Below are 13,673 nucleotides of genomic sequence, written 5' to 3' on the forward strand. Positions count from 1 at the left end.
ACATTGTGTATAATTAAAGACAGTTTCTCAGGGAGGTATTCATCATAATCCTGACAATATTATCTGCCGTTCTTCGGTAGTTGTAGCCATGGTTGGGTAAAACGATCAATCACATTAATCAGCAATAAGCTGATAAAAAAAATTTACATTTTTTTTACAGTGCAGTAGTTATAAATTTTAAGGTAGCATTAACAGCTCACACAGAGATCACTGTTTGTTAGCATTCACCGTCTTGTTACCCCATTAGATTTCCAAGCTGCTAAATGCTCCATGATGGCCAGTAGCTAGTTGCTACACACGTGGACAAAATTGTTGGTACCCCTCAGTTAAAGAAGGAAAAACCCACAATTCTCACTGAAATCACTTGAAACTCACAAAAGTAACAATAAATAAAAATTTATTGAAAATTAAATAATCAAAAACAGCCATTACTTTTGAATTGTTGATTAACATAATTATTTAAAAAAACAAACTAATGAAACAGGCCTGGACAAAAATGATGGTACCTCTATAAAAGATTGAAAACTATTTGACCAGAGTGACATGATTAACTCAGGTGTGTCATTTAATTGACATCACAGGTGTTTCCAAACTCATAATCAGTCAGTCTGCCTATTTAAAGGGAGACAAGTAGTCACCCTGCTGTTTGGTGAAAAGGTGTGTACCACACTGAACATGGACAACAGAAAGCGAAGGAGAGAATTGTCCCAGGACATCCGAAAAAAAATGATAGACAAACATCTTAAAGGTAAAGGCTATAAGACCATCTCTAAACAGCCTGAAGTTCCTGTGACAACAGTGGCTCATACTATTCAGAAGTTCAAGACCCACGGGACAGTAGCCAACCTCCCTGGACGTGGCCGCAAGAGGAAAATTGATGACAAATTGAAGAGACGGATCGTTCGAATTGTATCCAAAGAGCCCAGAGCAACCTCCAAAGAAATTAAAGGTGAACTCCAAGGCCAAGGTACATCAGTGTCAGATCGCACCATTCGTCGTTGTTTGAGCCAAAGTGGACTTCGTGGGAGACGACCAAGGAGGACACCACTGCTGAAAAAAACTCATAAAAAAGCCAGACTGGAATTTGCAAAAATGCATGTTGACAAGCCACAAAGCTTCTGGGAGAATGTCCTTTGGACAGATGAGACCAAACTGGAGCTTTTTGGTAAGGCACATCAACTCTATGTTCATAGACTCAAAAACCAAGCATACGAAGAAAAGAACACTGTCCCTACGGTGAAACATGGAGGAGGCTCAGTAATGTTTTGGGGCTGCTTTGCTGCATCTGGCACAGGGTGTCTTGAAAGTGTGCAAGGTACGATGAAATCTGAAGACTATCAAGGCATTCTGGAGAGAAATGTGCTGCCTCGTGTCAGAAAGCTTGGTCTCAGTCGCAGGTCATGGGTCTTCCAACAGGACAACGATCCAAAACACACAGCCAAAAACACCCAAGAATGGCTGAGAGAAAAGCGTTGGACTATTCTAAAGTGGCCTTCTATGAGCCCAGATCTGAATCCCATTGAACATATGTGGAAGGAGCTGAAACATGCCATTTGGAGAAGACACCCATCAAACCTGAGACAACTGGAGCTGTTTGCTCATGAGGAGTGGGCCAAAATACCTGTTGACAGCTGCAGAACGCTCACTGACAAATACAGAAATCGTTTAATTGCAGTGATTGCCTCAAAAGGTTGTGCAACAAAATATTAAGTTATGGGTACCATCATTTTTGTCCAGCCCTATTTCATTAGTTTGTTTTTTAAAATAATTATGTTAATCAACAATTCAAAAGTGATGGCTGATTTTGATTATTTAATTTTCAATAAATTTTTATTTATTGTTACTTTTGTGAGTTTCAAGTGATTTCAGTGAGAATTGTGGGTTTTTCCTTCTTTAACTGAGGGGTACCAACAATTTTGTCCACGTGTGTAACTGTGCCTTTCTGCTGGTGATGCTGAGCAGGCAGCGTTCACTGGGTTTTTAGTGCTTTTCCTCTGAAAGCAGCTGCCTGTTAATGCTGCTGCTGAAAATAAAGCTATGAGAACAGTGAGAGTGAACTACAACATTGTAGTTGTGGGCCAGGCAATGAAACAAGGAGCTGAAACTGACTGAAAATCTATGTGGAGACCTACTGCCCAGATAACTCACTATTGGCTCACCATTATGAGAAAAACCTTTTACAAGGTTTTACATTGACATATGATCATCTTGTAAAGGGTCAGCGGCCTATTCGGCCAGTCCTAATCTGCACCAGAATTTAGTCATTCTTCCTCTGTCTGTACTCCAAATGTCCACCATGTTCCTTGAAATTTGCCCTTGTAGTTGTTACATAATCTTGCTGTTTGTTTGATTGCTGAGAATCAAACAAACAGCACTGAAATCATACCTCTGCCTGAACTCCTGTCTTGGCGAAGGAACAAACAGAAGGCACTGAAAACATGCCTCCCCCTTTAGCTCCCACCTTGGTGGAGGAATTATAGCTGCTTAAGGGAGAATACTGTAACACTGGAACAGCAATACAGTAAATATAAAGCAACTTGTGAATGTTTTGGATGTGATCCTTAGGTGTGTTTTTGAATAAAAATCCAAGGTTTACTTTATGTGTAGCCTGGCAAGCAAGAACACTGCTCCTTCCCAAGTCTGTCAAATCTCAATGATCACTTGAGCTTAGGAAGTGTAAAGAATAACCTCAACCAGTGTAATATATTAGCTAATAGAACTATTTAGACATGACATATTCACACTAACAAAGTGACCAATTAGTAGTCACAGCATACGTACTGATACTGGAAATTTACCTCTCTTAACAACGTCAGTGTTAATTAACAAAGGAGATCTCCAGATAATGTAACAATACAACACAGGAGATACCAAGCAGAGGTACAGTAAAGACATGCAGCATACTCAGAATGAATATGTCATCATTGCAAGTACACACTGAATAATAATCGCAGCTTTGACCCACTAATAATCCAGAACCTCTTAACTTAAGTCTGCTCCAAGTGACTTGGATGGCAGACTTTAAAGCCGTACTGATACAACAATTCTCTGCTGGACTTGTGTTTTGTTACATCGTCAGCTTATGTGAATGAGCTAGACATTTATCTGCTGTTGCTGACATTTGTTCTTCCAAAGTGCTGACACACACTGCATGCCTATTCAACAAACTAAAAGCTATAAACTCACTGTCCACTTTTTTAGGTGCACCGCTATAGTGAAAAGGTTGGAACCCTTTTGCCTCAGAACTGCCTTAATTCTTGGTGGCATACTTACAACAAGGTGTTGGAAACATTACTCAGAGATTTTGGTCCACATTGACATGACAGCATCACGCAGTTGCTGCAGATATATCGGCAGCACATACAAACCCAATTCCAATGAAGTTGGGACGTTGTGTTACACATAAATAAAAACAGAATACAATGATTTGCAAATCATGTTCAACCTATATTTAATTGACTACACTTCTGTGGCGGTGGGTGTGGGAGAGTTCAGCTGCAGGGGAGAGAGGTGTGGAGGAGGGCGTGTGGAAGCAGCCTGCCAGCGGCGTCCCGGGGGAGCTTCGCCGATATACGGAAGGCGGTTATTGACAGGATGGGCTTCTTGCCGGAGGACCACTGCCGCCGATTCCGGGGCGCTCGGCTGGGGGCGGGCGACCGCCTGTTCGTATACGCACAGCAGCTGAGGGATGCGGCGACCAGGTGGCTGCAGCCGGGGGAGACTGAGGGGGAGAGGCGGCTGCTGGAAAAGGTGGTGGTGGAGCAGTTCATGGAGGGGCTTCCAACGGAGACGGGCATCTGGGTGAGGTGCCATCGTCCGGTGGACCTGAGCGCGGCTGTGACGCTGGCTGAGGACCATCTGGCGGTTCATTCGGGGGGCCAAGAGCGGACATCTCCAGCGACTCGACCGACTCCGGGGCCACGCAGGAAGTCCCTGGCCCAGCTGACGGTGGCGCCTCGCGCGCTGGCATCTTGGCAGCCTTGAAGAGGTTTCCCGCCTCTCCTGCAGCCTTGAAGAGGTTTCCCGCCTCTCCTGCAGCCTTGAAGAGGTTTCCCGCCTCTCCTGCAGCCTTGAAGAGGTTTCCCGCCTCTCCTGCAGCCCTGAAGAGGTTTCCCGCCTCTCCTGCAGCCCTGAAGAGGTTTCCCGCCTCTCCTGCAGCCCTGAAGAGGTTTCCCGCCTCTCCTGCAGCATTGATGATGCAAAACGCCTCCCCCGAGTCCTTGACGAGGCGAAACGCCTCCCCCGAGTCCTTGACGAGGCAAAATGGCAAGGCAGCTTTGAGAGGGCGTAGCGCCTTCTCGGCAGCCTTGAGAAGGCGTAGCGCCTCCCCCCCGAGTCCTGAACAGGCATAACGCCACCCCTGAACCCTCAAAGGGGTGTAGCACCTCCTCGGCAGCCTTGAGGAGACGTAGCGTCTCCTCCCGAACCCAGAAGAGGCCAAGCGCCTCTCCACCAGTCCCTCCCCAGATCCAGCTCAGCCCCCGGAGGGGCCCCCGGATCCACCTCTGCCCCCGGAGGGGCCCCCGGCATTGGTTTGTCTGTCTGTTAGCAACCTTACTCAAAAACAGACTGACAGACAAACAGATTTAGATGAAATTTACAGGGAAAGTCAGAAATGACAAGGACCAAGTGATTAGATTTTAGCAGTGATGTGGCTTATATCCTAGATCCATGGATTGTTAAAGATTTCTGTATCATTGGAAGATTGCGGAATGGCGTCACTACAACTATGACGACACTACATCAGCTACCTGATGATGATCACATGATTGTGATCCTACTACAAATCGACTGTTGCGGACTTATTGGAACTTATTGATCAGAAATGATTCAAGGGATAGTTCATTCAATTGTGTATCAGTATACTCAGACATTGGACAAATAGTAGTGCTATGAAGTTGGATGTTACAGAGACAGTGATACATGCAAATGCAGCTCCCACTGTTCCAATAACAAAAAATATTAACGAAAAAATTACTAAATGTTTTATCTTGAGATTTTACACTGAAATAAATGCAGGGGTGTGACCAAGAGAGAGCTGCACCTGCAGTAAAATAGACTTGTACCTTGTCTGTATTGAGACTCTTTGAAAACAGGCAACAGCAGTACCAGGACTTCCTCCGAGACTGGGAGTGTCCGACACGACAAGGCAGCGGGTTTGATCCCAAAGGTAACTTTCTCTTCTAAGTCTAAGCAGCGCTGGGGTTGGCTTCCCTCCTTATCGAAACCTCACCAAGCAGTTGAGACTTCCTTCACCTCCTTATAAGATAAAATTTTATTAATCCCAGAGGAAATTTTTTGAAAAAGTGATGTCTCTATTCTTCATACTTTGCTATCTTGTAGATATGTCAAGAGGCAGCTTCACTGTCAGCCTCTTGGTTAGTCCACCTTATTCCTAACAGACCCAAGAGCAGTGCCTCAAGGTCCACAGCATCTCAAATTTCACATGTAGACCTAATTAGGATTAACCTCTAGCCGCCTCATGAATGGGGCCTCCTGGTTAGGAAGACCAAGCCTGGTTTTGCTGGTGATGAAAAGCTGTCAAATAAGTCTTATCATTCAGAAAGTATAACACTATTTAACTAGAAAAGCACTCAGAGAGCGCAGTACTCCGCGAAGGCTGTTAATTCCCCCATAAATGTCATAAATGTAGCAATTTTTTTCTAGAAATGCAACATTTGTTTATTTGTTATGGATGATTAGAAATCACAGCAGCATAGAATATGACCATATGATATAGATGTACCCACAAACAAAATGAACTTGCAGTGAGCACAGGTGTGTGTTATGCATGTGTTTTTGAGTAATATTGTGAACAGACAGACAGACCAACGGTGATCATCACATAACTCCACTGTGTTCCTTGGCGGAATAATTACAAATTCACAAAGCTTCTCCTTGAATGATACAATAATCATATATTAATTCTAAAAAGGCAACCCCAACAATAGAAAGCCCCCAAAAGCCTCTTCAGGGCCTTTTCATACCTTTTTATCTAAAGAACTGCTCCCTCCTGCACATATATGTGACATTTGGCACATTAGCTTAACTTGTTCTCATATAGTATACAGTGGCCTTCTGTGTATCATTTGAAGAACTTGTTCAGTTCACTTTTCTTTGGAGAGTTTCTCAGCTGTCAACACAATCTACAGAAAATAGCAGAGCTTCAGAAATAATTACAAGTACCATAATGCAAAACAAGGGTTAAAAATTATAATGTAAAACAAGGCATACTGATAATATCAGTATGGTCAAATCAAGAAATACATCAGTGATAAGGTCAAAACCAGGTCCTTGAGATAAGTGTATAAGCTTTTGAGTGTGTGCATGCAAGACTTGATTAGTGTGTGATTCATTGTATTTGAGCAGAATGACATGAGAGCATATTAAAAACTAAAAATACATCCTCAAGTATATAGAAGATGGATCGGAATAAATTAAGCAAAACCTAATTAGAATTACTTCAGCAAATAAAGATAATGAGAAGCTTGTTATAATTAACATGGAGAGAATATAAGAAGAAAAACTAAATGAAACTCTGACTATTCATTCAACACTTTATTATTTCAACCCCATGAAGCTGAGAACTAAAATTTAAGAGTTTACTGTTTTAGGTCCCTCAACAATTTCAGAAATTATGTGTTTTCTCTAAATTATGAAAGTTTCCATAAAATTAATTTAGAAAATAGCAACATTCTTGCCAATTAACATCCACTCACTATCACTTACTCTTATAGTTACACCTCAGGGCAGTTTGACTCTCCTGTTTGTCTACATTATGGTCTTCAGACAGAATCCTGACAAGCTCCAGAGATTCAAAGGTAACAGCAGTACCAGACTTCATCCTGTGAAGTGACAGTGCTAACCACTGAGCGATCACATCGCCCTGGAGCCAGATGTTTGCACACAATCTGCATATGCTGCTTTCAACGTAGACACTGGTATCATTTCAATGTTTGTAAAGCTACATCTACACAGACTTTACACAGCGATAACCAACACATCACTGACCAAGCTGAGTTTTACATACATTGTCATTATGAGAAAAAGATAAAAAATAAAAACATCAAATGGGAAACACTGGGAGGTCCATATAAAACCGTATTATGGATGTGAACATTTTGCAAGTGTAATCTTGTGATATTTTAAATCAAAATGTCCATTAACAGGTCAAGTGGAATACAAAATCAAACAAGAAAAGCACTCAGAGAGCCCAGTACTCTGCCAAGCCACTCAGTCGTCGTATTATTTCCAAAGGCGGAAATCTTGAAAAAATTTGTGGCTGAAATCACGACGTCACAGAATGTGGTCATTTAATATAGATTTACCCACAAACAAAATGATCTTGCACTTAACACAGGCCTGTGTTATGCATATGTACGCTATGTATGGATAGCGAACCGCGTCACCTAAATATGTACCGAGCAGCAGGAATTGGTGGGACTTGCAAACACCCCTGCAATTTAATCAATTGTTCCTTGTATCATTTCCAACAGAAAAGTCATGATAAGTCCGCAGCGGTTGATCTGAAGTCGGATCGCGATCGTTAGCAGACAGCTGACGTAGTGTTCACTTGTTGTCATAGTTACAGTGACGCTGTGCTGTTATCTCACAATAATACAGAAATCTTTAACAAACACCTGGATCCAGACTATAAGCCACATCACTGTGAAATCTAATCACTTGGTCCTTATGTCATTTCAGACCCTCCTCAATTATTTTATCCAAATCTGTTAATTTTTGAGTAATGTTGCTAACAGACTGACTGACAGACGGACAGAGAAACGTATGCTGATCATCACATAACTCCGCCGCATTCCTTGGTTTAAAAAAATGTGTGTGGCAAAGCGAACCAGGTTTTTATTTTCAATTTTCTCATTTAATGCACACTCAGGACTTTCTTATATACCTTATCAATGCAGGTTTAATGTGAAAGAAAAACATAAGAAAAGCTGGATTTCACTCAACTATTTAACATGGCAAAGAAACACAACAAAGCAGAAAACTGTGCACAGTATGTGTAAAAACATTATTTCTGATTTAAAAAATAATAATTCAGAGCAGCAAAGTGGTGAGCATAACATGACTCTGTTGTTAATGGAATCTATGTTAGGAAAATGTCCATTATACTGGCTCATTTCAGCTGTCAGAAGGCTACAGGTAATTTCACCTCTTTCATTTGTCTTATTACTCGGCTTTTATGAGCAACCAGCTTTATGTATTATTTTTTTTTTTTTTTTTTTTGCCTGGTCATGATTTGAAAACCAGATTTTATGAGAGTTAGCAGAATATCATTGATATCAATGGCTGGATATCATATAAGAATAACCTGAAAAAAATCAAGACACTCACAAAATGTCATTACAAGCTTCCTGAAGACAGGATTTACTGTTTGAGTATTATAGCCTCTACTAAGTGTACAGTGTCTCACAATGCTGCATGCATCCGTAATTGCTATTCATTATGGTTCAGTGATATGACAGAAACAATATGAGCTGGGAGAATTCTTTTTTTAACTGTTATAGATTTTGCTATGCCATTTATACCATGCTGGCTATTCATTTAATGTCTCTGGTTGTAATAAACAACTCAGTGAGACAGACTGCTTTATGTACAATATGATTAACAGCATATTTTTTAACAATGCCATGAAAAACTTTCATGTGTTAGGTAGTTTATTCCCCCAGATATTCCACAACCACACATTCCAATCTCGTTATATTATTTATTATATGTACTTATATTATTTATTATATGTACTTCATTTATAGAAAAATGCATACGCAGTAAAGCACATTATCACTTGCCACCTCCCTCTCTAAATAAAAATTCAAAGGTGCTTGAACAAAGTGGCTCATGCTAGACAAAACATGATGTTTCTGATATATGTGCTGTTATAAACAGGAATGTTGACATCCTTTTTATGTATAATTGTAAGAGTGATCATCACACTTATACCTCTGCTGTGCTGATGTCTGAAATGACATACGCTGATAAAAGATAAGCAGAGATTCAAAACTCTGGAGAATCTTCATGCTTATTTATTTTCAGAGAGAGAATGATGTTGGCAAAACAATAAACATCAAAGACTCACCAAATACAGTAGAGAAAACCTGCAACTTCTACTCAGGAGGTGGGCACAAAACCAACAGCTGGCATTTTGTTCACAGGCAGCAAATCCCAACACTGAGCATTCTAAAGAGATACACACTGGGTTAGACATGGAGTAATACTGAGGTGGATGAGGTGATACTGATGGAGTTAAGTCTTGTGATTGGAAGAAGATACACAAGACACACTGAATGATGTCAGCAAGAAAGTTTAGTGAACAGTGAAGGAAGATGAGACCACGCTGAGCTTGTTGAGCGGAAAGTTCTCTTTTAAAAATCTTCCTGATGGCAGCTTGGATAAAAGCGTGTTGTTTTTTTAAAATTTTATTTTCTTATCACCGCAGCACTTCAAGCTGATGGTATCACCTCAATGAAAAAATGTTGCTATTAGCATCAGAGCTACCATTAGCTACGAGAGTCCTGGTACCGGCTAACGGTGTAGCCATCCCATAATAGACCACTTTTTAAAAAGTAGAAATGTGTGAGTTTATAAAAAAAAATGTTTTAAAATGTTGAATATAATTGCTATAATTGCACTTTGAGTTTTCAGTAATCTGAGAATGTTTCAGACAGATGAAATATGCAGAGGTGGGTAGTAATGAGTTATATTTACTCGGTTACATTTACTTGAGTAACTTTTCAAAAAAAATGTACTTCTGAGAGTAGTTTTACTCCGTCATACGTAATACTTTTACTTGAGTAGATTTGTGAAGACGAAACGCTGTTCTTACTCCATTACACTGGGCTACACTCAACTCGTTACTTTTTTATTTACTACATTCAGATATGCTTTATTTTGCTGGAGAGATGCCCCAGTGGATCTACCACATGACTATGTTTCACCAATCAGACGAAACAGCAATAACCACGTGACTGTGTTTCACCAGACGTTGCCCTGCAGTCACATGACCACATACGAACTGTAGCGACATAGTGGCACAAACTCTACACACGGAACAGACAGGGAATGAAAAAAATAGGGGCATTTTCGAGAAGTTTGATCTTGCTTTGGAGTCCGACAACATTAGCATAGCATTAGCATGGATATCTCTGTCTTGGCTTTTGTCTTCTCACAAAAGCTAAAGACGGCTACTAACATGGGTGAAGTGAAGCATGACGTCAGGCTGGTAGGTCTGTGTGATACAGCAGGGGCAGCGGGATGGGCAGTGGGGGCAGGAACACAACTATCGAATATTCAGATATTCGGGTTCAGCCCCTCATGGTATTGTTATTTTTTATCTACTGAGCCAGTGCCATTTGGAGGGAAGTGAAATACAGTATACAGTATATCTTGTCACTGTTCAAACATAAAAATGTTACCTTACTACAGGTATTTGTTTCAAAAGCTTTATGTTGTGAAAAACAGAGATTTGGAAATTTGTGTGTCTTGTGCCTTAACTTGTCATTTTGTAAAGAAGTCATCTATTTTTGCTATTTTTTTATTATTTTATTTGGAAATACCAGAATTTGCACATGATTTTACATGTTTGTCTGTCTGAACACATCATTCAAAAAAACAAAAACAAACTGGACATAACAATCAAACAGTTACTCAGTACTCGAATAGTCTTTTCACTAAATAATTTTTTACTCTTACTTGAGTAATTTTTTGGATGACTACTTTTTACTTCTACTTGAGTGATATTATTTTGAAGTAACATTACTCTTACTGGAGTACAATTTTTGGATACTCTACCCACCTCTGGAAATCTGTGCAAATATATATATATATATATATATATATATCAGTGGCGGCTGGCCAATAGAGAGTGCTCGTTTTAGTGAGGCCAAGATGGTGTTTCATTCTGTTCACTTTGGCTGCCTGTTTATCTTCTTCGGTGCGCAGAAGCAATAAGAGCTCTGAGAAGGTGGGTGGATTAGTCTGCTTCTGTTCTCGCTGGAGTGTTGCAATTAATGTGTTGTTCCAGCACCCCCTACAGAACTGTTTGAGTAACTGCCTGTCTGCATCATCTACACCTACAGCCTTCCTTTGTACAACTGCAGTCAGGGATGTCTGCAGTCTATGAAGGTAAGTAGATGGCTTTTCTCCTGCATTCTGGTGAGTATTTAGAAATTTTGCGAACAGCTCATCTCCATCCTCAACAGTTGCATATGCTGCATTTAACAGATCCAAGTAGGTACTCGGACTAGCTTGAGGGCCTAAGTGCTTCACTACATTACTGGCGGGAGGCAGAAGACTGTCGACTATTTTCCTCACTAGCTGTGAATGGGAAACTGTTAGGTCAGTCAAATGGAAAGCTACACTAGCTCTCCAGGTGTCGTAGTCAACCTCATAGTTACAGCAAGGGACTCTTCCTGAGAATGACCTTAATTTAGCTGGTGAGTAGAACTGAGATGTAATATCGGTGCTTTTCACAATATGCTCTACTACTACACGCTGCACTTCAGGTGTGCTAAGCTTATCGGGAGGCAAACTGAAACTACGTCGAGTCTCATCTACAAGAGGTGAGGATAATGCAGCTACTTTTGGTTGAGTGTCAGTGGAGGTGATTTTTGGAGCTTGGGGGTAAGTAAGTGGATCTACGTGAACTGGTGCTTGATTAAGCTGCGTTATGCCAGTTGGAGAGGAGGTTACCGTCCTTTCGCTTGGTGCTTGGATAGTAGTCTGTGCATTAACTGTCTCACCTTCTTCCTCGAGAGTCTCATCTCCTATGGTTTCTGTTACTCTAGCCAGCTCCTCTCTCAAAATTTCCTCAAAGGACTTCCCGCTAAGTTTAGCTATGCCTTTGAGCTTAGACAAAAATGTGTGGGTAACTCCTGTACCTGCTTTGCGACTATAAACACTCGCTAGTGTTTTAACATGGTGAACAACTCTGGGGTCTGCAGAGCTATGCCTGTCAACAGGTAAGGTGGCTGTCACTGGCACATGAGGAGTGTGACAGTGGCTTCAAGTGTCTGCACTGCTTCGCCTGACTCAAACTCAATAATGGCTTGTTTGTGAAATTCAGACTCAGGATTGTCGATATTAATTATTCTCCTGATTGACCCATATTGTTTCAGGTAATCACAAATTTCTTCGTCCACAGTAGTGTGACTCAACCCACTAACAATGAGTGAATTTGGGACTTTGATGCTCTCTGTATCAACAATCTCCATTTTATGTGGTCTATTTCAAAAACTAAATGCAACACCAAAAGGAAATGAAGATATAAAATGGCAGACAACAAAAATAGTGCCTAAATCAAATGTGGTATGGTAATTATACTCTATCCTTGCTCCTGGCTGGCTCGCCAAGTTTTATTCGCTCCTGTAACCCTTTAACCAATCCTGGAATGATACAGGTCTAACTACTGCCTTGGTTTGGAAGGAGCAAGGTTGAATGTAATGACCACACCAGTAACAACAGTTTGCAGTATTTTACTATGCACTTTTAAATTGCAACAGGAAATACAAAATGATTTAAGAAAAATAAAAAAGAGGGCCCTTAAAACAAAATAAATTGTCTGTGTGTTTCTTTTATCTGCTCAACGCTTGGAAATATTGTCTTAGTCAAAGTCAGCACAGATCAATTTCACATTTAATCTGTGAGTCCAAAGTCAAGAGATCTGAGTATCGAAGTGCACTTCCGTTCACAGTGATCTGAGACCTGTATGATCCAATGTCCTTCACGATCCTACCATACAGCAGAAGGTTGGATCTGCTGTTTCAGCAGAACACAAACGCTGGTCCTAAATATCAACTGGGTGGCTCGCCATCCAATGAATCCACTGGAACACAGATCCTCTTTTTTCAGCATACAGAAAAGACCTGACCTGCATTTGAAGAAACACAGGCCTATAATCTCTGTAGCTCTCTAAGTCTTGTTGTACAACATATCAAAAATCACGACACAAAATTGTTTACTTAAGAAGTATAAACATTCATCAATTGTAACAGTACAAACTAACAAAAAATATAATGTTAAGACTGTTTTTAGTGTATTAGTAATATGGATAACATATCACTTCTTCATCTTCAGCTTAACAGTCCTACTGTTTGTGTACTATCATGTTTTGTAAATGTCGTTCAACAGAACTTAAAATAAGACAGTGTTTCTTAGCACAGAAACATATTGTAAAATGATTAACACTTCCACAAAATAAATTATTTTGAATAAAATAGCTTTTTTTTCTCAATATATTCTTCAAAAATAATTATTCAGATGTCACACAATGTAACATGTGACTACATAATGTATTTGCAACTTGGAATGCTAATACACCCATAACAAGATGTTTTACACCTTAAATAAACACTCAGAAATTAAGCAACATACTTCAAATACATTTTCCCCAGCATATTTATGGACAACATCAGTAAATTGAATATCAACAGCCATCTCACCGATTCCCATGTGCGTCACTAGAGTGAAGTTGAGGTTCAGACTCCCCACAAGAGAGAGAGAGCAGTATGCCTGTATAACAGCATAGGCAGTTAGCATTAGATAATGTAGAGCTAGCAGCATTAGCGAGCAGCTAATAACGGAGAATTTCACCTTACCGGAGCAACGTTTCGTTCAGCTTCTTAAGCTGCCATCACCAACACAACCCCTCCCGCGTGGAA

General features: G+C 40.5%; 1 protein-coding gene and 1 long non-coding RNA gene across 4 annotated transcripts in view; one reads left to right on the forward strand and one right to left on the reverse strand.

Moving 5' to 3' along the window:
* Positions 1-13,673, forward strand: part of LOC110954544 (metabotropic glutamate receptor 4-like) — a 330,260-nt gene that overhangs the window by 237,009 nt on the left and 79,578 nt on the right. The gene's annotated exons all lie outside the window — the stretch shown is intronic.
* LOC110954550 (uncharacterized) lies at positions 12,473-13,534 on the reverse strand. Its single transcript, XR_007941977.1, has 2 exons — positions 13,455-13,534; positions 12,473-12,883 (listed from the first exon to the last, which is right to left on the reverse strand). It is a non-coding gene; the product is annotated as an uncharacterized LOC110954550 (long non-coding RNA).

This window comes from Acanthochromis polyacanthus, chromosome 5 (assembly GCF_021347895.1).
Source record: "Acanthochromis polyacanthus isolate Apoly-LR-REF ecotype Palm Island chromosome 5, KAUST_Apoly_ChrSc, whole genome shotgun sequence".
Taxonomy (NCBI): Eukaryota; Metazoa; Chordata; class Actinopteri; family Pomacentridae; genus Acanthochromis; species Acanthochromis polyacanthus.